This window comes from Oncorhynchus keta, unplaced genomic scaffold (genome assembly GCF_023373465.1).
Source record: "Oncorhynchus keta strain PuntledgeMale-10-30-2019 unplaced genomic scaffold, Oket_V2 Un_contig_18378_pilon_pilon, whole genome shotgun sequence".
Classification (NCBI taxonomy): Eukaryota; Metazoa; Chordata; class Actinopteri; order Salmoniformes; family Salmonidae; genus Oncorhynchus; species Oncorhynchus keta.
This window is the reverse complement of record NW_026280886.1, coordinates 95,579-102,593: the sequence shown is the minus strand read 5'-3', so window position 1 is coordinate 102,593 and position 7,015 is coordinate 95,579. Positions and strand designations below refer to the sequence as shown.

The following is a 7,015-nucleotide window of genomic DNA, read 5'->3' as shown; positions in this document are numbered from 1 at the left end:
GATGAAGACCAGTCTCTTCCTAAAGAGGAAGTGAATTCTATTATCTGTAAAGCATCCTGTCTATGACATCACTACATGTTCTAAATATCACATAATATAAACATTCTATTTTCACATTCCCAATCAGCCTACTATTACAAACGCAAGTATGGGTATTCGACATCCCCTCCATCTTGGCTCCATGCAGGACCCGTTTCTACTCACCATACTCTATGTGGGTGGGGTTGTTGGCGACTGCGTGCAGCAGAGCGACGGTGCCACAGGAGCTGACCACCGTCTGTTTCAGGAAGTAGAGGTCAGTATCTCCCGACACCTTCCCAGCCTGCTGCTGCCGGAACGACTCGTGCTGAAACACACGCCCGTTATCATCATCATCATCATCATGCTGCTACATCAGAGTCTCTCAAACACAGTCCTGGGACCCCAGGGCCGAGGGTTTAGTGTCCTGGGACCCCAGGGCCGAGGTTTAGTGTCCTGGGACCCCAGGGCCGAGTTTAGTGTCCTGGGACCCCAGGGCCGAGGTTTAGTGTCCTGGGACCCCAGGGCCGAGGTTTAGTGTCCTGGGACCCCAGGGGCTTTAGTGTCCTGGGACCCCAGGGGTTGCACATTCTGGGTTTTGCTCTAACAGGAGATTCAAATCATCAAATCAAGCTACTAGAGCAAAAATAAACTAAATGTGCATCACCATCCCCAGAACAGAGTTTGCTCCACATCACTGCGCTACACATTTCCAACATAATAAAGATACTGCAGATCATTGGTTACCTGTTGTGTCAGAGGAAGAGCAGCATGAGGGCGCAGCTGGGAGAAGGTACTGAAGACCCCTCATCCTCCAGCCCCAACACATCCACGAAGCCCCAGCTACCACACACCCCCAGCCCACTGAGCACCTGCAACAGTCAAACAGAACATTAACAGGAACCAACAGGCTAGACTAGAACAACCAGGACACAGCTCAACAGGCTAGACTAGAACAACCAGGACACAGCTCAACAGGCTAGACTAGAACAACCAGGACACAGCTCAACAGGCTAGACTAGAACAACCAGGACACAGCTCAACAGGCTAGACTAGAACAACCAGGACACAGCTCAACAGGCTAGACTAGAACAACCAGGACACAGCTCAACAGGCTAGACTAGAACAACCAGGACACAGCTCAACAGGCTAGACTAGAACAACCAGGACACAGCTCAACAGGCTAGACTAGAACAACCAGGACACAGCTCAACAGGCTAGACTAGAACAACCAGGACACAGCTCAACAGGCTAGACTAGAACAACCAGGACACAGCTCAACAGGCTAGACTAGAACAACCAGGACACAGCTCAACAGGCTAGACTAGAACAACCAGGACACAGCTCAACAGGCTAGACTAGAACAACCAGGACACAGCTCAACAGGCTAGACTAGAACAACCAGGACACAGCTCAACAGGCTAGACTAGAACAACCAGGACACAGCTCAACATCAACAGGCTAGACTAGAACAACCAGGACACAGCTCAACATCAACAGGCTAGATTAGAACCAGGACACAGCTCAACAGGCTAGACTAGAAAAACCAGGACATAGCTCAACATCAACAGGCTAGATTAGAACAACCAGGACACAGCTCAACAGGCTAGACTAGAAAACCAGGACATAGCTCAACATCAACAGGCTAGACTAGAACAACCAGGACACAGCTCAAACAGGCTAGACTAGAACAACCAGGACACAGCTCAAACAGGCTAGACTAGAACAACCAGGACACAGCTCAACAGGCTAGACTAGAACAACCAGGACACAGCTCAACAGGGCTAGAACAACCAGGTCAACAGGCTTAGAACAACCAGGACACAGCTCAACAGGCTAGACTAGAACCCAGGACAGAGCTCAACATCAACAGGCTAGACTAGAACAACCAGGACACAGCTCAACAGGCTAGACTAGAACAACCAGGACACAGCTCAACAGGCTAGACTAGAACAACCAGGACACAGCTCAACAGGCTAGACTAGAACAACCAGGACACAGCTCAACAGGCTAGACTAGAACAACCAGGACACAGCTCAACAGGCTAGACTAGGGACACAGCTCAACATCAACAGGCTAGACTAGAACAACCAGGACACAGCTCAACATCAACAGGCTAGACTAGAACAACCAGGGCTCAACATCAACAGGCTAGACTAGAACAACCAGGACACAGCTCAACATCAACAGGCTAGATTAGAACCAGGACACAGCTCAACAGGCTAGACTAGAAAAACCAGGACATAGCTCAACATCAACAGGCTAGATTAGAACAACCAGGACACAGCTCAACAGGCTAGACTAGAAAAACCAGGGACATAGCTTCAACAGGCTAGACTAGAACAACCAGGACACAGCTCAAACAGGCTAGACTAGAACAACCAGGACACAGCTCATTCAAATCAACAGGCTCAAATCACAGCTAACAGGCTAGAGCAAAAATAAACTAAATGTGCACAGCTCAACAGGCTAGACTAGAACAACCAGGACACAGCTCAACAGGCCTAGAACAACCAGGACAGAGCTCAACATCAACAGGCTAGACTAGAACAACCAGGACACAGCTCCAGGCTAGACAACCAGGACACAGCTAACAGGCTAAAGCTCAACAGGCTAGACTAGAACAACCAGGACACAGCTCAACAGGCTACAAATCCAGGACACAGCTCAACAGGCTAGACTAGAACAACCAGACACATTAGACTAGAACAACCAGGACACAGCTGGCTAGACTAGAACAACCAGGACACAGCTCAACAGGCTAGACTAGAACAACCAGGACACAGCTCAACAGGCTAGACTAGAACAGCACAGCTCAACAGGCTAGACTAGAACAGGACAGAGCTCAACATCAACAGGCTAGACTAGAACAACCAGGACAGAGCTCAACATCAACAGGCTAGACTAGAACAACCAGGACACAGCTCAACATCAACAGGCTAGACTAGAACAACCAGGACACAGCTCAACAGGCTAGACTAGAACAACCAGGACACAGCTCAACAGGCTAGACTAGAACAACCAGGACACAGCTCAACATCAACAGGCTAGACTAGAACAACCAGCACAGCTGCATCAACAGGCTAGACTAGAACAAAGGACACAGCTCAACATCAACAGGCTAACTAGGGACACAGCAATCAGGCTAGACTAGAACAACCAGGACACAGCTCAACAGGCTAACAAACCAGGACACAGCTCAACAGGCTAGACTAGAACAACCAGGACACAGCTCAACAGGCTAGACTAGAAAAACCAGGACACAGCTCAACAGGCTAGACTAGAAAAACCAGGACACAGCTCAACATCAACAGGCTAGACTAGAACAACCAGGACACAGCTCAACAGGCTAGACTAGAAAACCAGGACACAGCTCAACATCAACAGGCTAGACTAGAACAACCAGGACACAGCTCAACAGGCTAGACTAGAACAACCAGGACACAGCTCAACAGGCTAGACTAGAAAACCAGGACACAGCTCAACAGGCTAGACTAGAACAACCAGGACACAGCTCAACAGGCTAGACTAGAACAACCAGGACACAGCTCAACAGGCTCTAGAACAGGCTCAACAGGCTAGACTAGAACAACCAGGACACAGCTCAACATCAACAGGCTAGACTAGAACAACCAGGACACAGCTCAACATCAACAGGCTAGACTAGAACAACCAGGACACAGCTCAACATCAACAGGCTAGACTAGAACAACCAGGACACAGCTCAACAGGCTAGACTAGAAAAACCAGGACACAGCTCAGCATCAACAGGCTAGACTAGAACAACCAGGACACAGCTCAACATCAACAGGCTAGACTAGAAAAACCAGGACACAGCTCAACATCAACAGGCTAGACTAGAACAACCAGGACACAGCTCAACATCAACAGGCTAGACTAGAACAACCAGGACACAGCTCAACATCAACAGGCTAGACTAGAACAACCAGGACACAGCTCAACATCAACAGGCTAGACTAGAACAACCAGGACACAGCTCAACAGGCTAGACTAGAAAAACCAGGACACAGCTCAACATCAACAGGCTAGACTAGAAAACCAGGACACAGCTCAACAGGCTAGACTAGAACAACCAGGACACAGCTCAACAGGCTAGACTAGAACAACCAGGACACAGCTCAAACAGGCTAGACTAGAACAACCAGGACACAGCTCAAACAGAGACTAGAACAACCAGGACACAGCTCAACACCAACATGCTAGATTAGACCAGCAGAACACCAACAGGCTAGATTAGACCAACCAGAACACCAACAGGCTAGATTAGACCAACCAGAACACAGCTCCAACACCAACAGGCTAGATTAGACCAACCAGAATACAGCTCACCCAGAACACCAACAGGCTAGATTAGACCACCCAGAACACAGCGCAACACCAACAGGCTAGATTAGAACACCCAGACCAGCTCAGACCATACAGGCTAGATTAGAACAACAGAACACCAACAGGCTAGATTAGAACAACCAGAACACAGCTCAACACCAACAGGCCAGATTAGAACAACCAGAATACAGCTCAACACCAACAGGCTAGATTAGAACACCCAGACCATCTAGAAACTGTATCTGGAACTCACCCAGTCAATGACAACACTATACTCTGTATATACACAGTAGAACGTAGGCCTAAACTATCAAGTTGCTCTGCGTACACATCACTGACAATATGAAATGGTTCACCCTCACAGACAGTGTGGTGAAGGATGAAGACATTTGGCTTGGCCCCCTAAAACCCTCAATTTTACAGATGCACAATTGAGAGCATCCTGTCGGGCTATATCACCACCTGGTACGGAAACTGCATGGCTCTCCAGAGGGTGGCGCGGTCTGCCCAACTCATCACCGGGGGCAAACTACATGCCCTCCAGGACAACTACACCACCCGATGTCACAGGAAGGCCATAAAGATCATCAAGGACAACAACCACCAGAGCCACTGCCTGTTCACCCCACTACCATCCAGAAGGCGAGGTCAGTACAGCTGCATCAAAGCTGGGACCGAGAGACTGAAAAACAGCTTCTAGCAAGGCCATCAGACGTAAATAGCCATCAGTAGCAGCTACCACCCTGTTACTCAACCCTGCACTTTAGAGGCTGCTGCCCTATATTAACGGAATCACTGGTCACTTTAATAATGATAACATAATGCTTTGCTTATTTCATATGTATATACCGTATTCTATTCTAATTAAATCAATGTCACCCGACATTGCTCATCCTAATATTGTTATATTTATTAATGCCATTATTTTACTTTTAGATGGGTGAATTTGATATTACGGCAATGTTGGAGTTAGCGAAATGCTTGTGTTCCTACACCCGCAATAACTGCTAAAATGAGTATGTGACCAATCAAATGTGATTTACAGAGCAGTTAAATGTCCGTTAGGTAGGGAGGGTAGAACTCGGAGATGGTTTGTTGAGTCCGAATTGAAACTCTACACGGTAATGGACACTAAAAGGTCCATGATGACTCGGCAGAACAGGCCTCACATCAATAATATTATAATCACTAACGTTAGGCATATCTCCGCTGATCTAACTTCTTTATCAGAACATTATGGCCGCACGGCTGTCTGTCCCAAATGAATAGCGATGAACTTCAAATCAGAGCCAGAGACAAGTTGGTCTTTAGTCGCTCTCTCTCTCCATCCTTCCATCAGACCACACCCTGTATCCTAGACACCGGGTGGGGCACCAGGCGCAGCGTGGCAGAGATGCTACCGGGGAGACGGACGGTAGTCTACGAGGGAAAGGCTCTATTCTAACGGCAGGTTCATCTCGTGTACCTCTGTCGCGCTGCCGTTAAAATGATAATCTGATCCTAACTAGTATTTCTAACTCCAGAACGAGCCAGGTCCATAATAACCCACCTGTTGGTTATAATGTCCTGTTGTCTGGTTGTAACGTCATATACACACAGCTGTCATCATATTGATATTATGATATTAAATACACACCTTGTTCAGCATCTGAAACACAGACAGACAAAGAGAAAATATACATTATTTAGACAGTGAGACCGTTAGAACCGAGCAGCTGCGTATTTTAAGTCTCAGCCTTATGATATACGTATTAAAACCACATGTATTATGATGGTTCTCTACCTCCGGGTTGATCTCCATTGGTTGCCACTCCATCCTGTTCGGTTCGGTTCGGTTCGGTCCCGTATATCGGTATGTTGTCAAATCTGCTCTGTCGCAACCAGCTGCTGTTTGGGCGATATGATCACACCCCGACCGTCCACCCGCTTCATATGCTGCCAGTCATATTCCATTGTGCCGTTCGGCGGGGGTGGACGAGAACCGGAGAAAAAGCCAATAGATCCTCCCGTAGCCTCGCCTCGTCTGTAAACAAGACAATACATATTACAGTGAAGTATTGGAGGTGAGGAGAGAGAGAGAGATGTGTGTGAGGTGTTCTGTGTAGTTTTAACGAGTAGTCTAGAAGATGGACTCGTCCAAGCCCGACACAACAGTGGACGCTTCAGTAGCGCAGCTGAGAGTCTGGTGGGTAATGGGCGCGTTCGAGCAGATCACTTTTGTCAGATGGTCAAGTCTTTCGTATGTTGCGTCAGGGGGATAGAAATGGACCTGACTTGTGCCTAAATCATGGCCGTGTTCGAGAGCACCAAGACGACTGCCGACTGACTGATCTACAAATCCCGATTGATCATTAATGATGACTCGTTATTTGTAGATCAGTCAGTCCCAATGATACCCATGATACATTGCGTTTTTGATCCTCTCGAACACAGCCGTTCACTGCATGAACTTTACAAAAATCATGTGATCGAAAGTCATGATGTTTTGACTGCAGACAACTGCAAAATGTTGTAGTTGCTCTTTACCATAGAGAATGATAGAAGCCTCTAGCGGCCCAAAATGTTATAGTTGCACTTTACCATTGAGAATGATAGAAGTCTCTAGCGGCCCAAAAGGTTGTAGTTGCTCTTTACCATAGAGAATGATAGA

At 47.6% G+C, this 7,015-nt stretch overlaps 1 pseudogene; it reads right to left on the bottom strand.

Moving 5' to 3' along the window:
- Positions 1 to 204: 204 nt before the first annotated feature.
- Positions 205 to 6,360, bottom strand: LOC127920101 (ubiquitin carboxyl-terminal hydrolase isozyme L1-like; annotated as a pseudogene).
- Between the last annotated feature and the right edge of the window lie 655 nt (positions 6,361 to 7,015).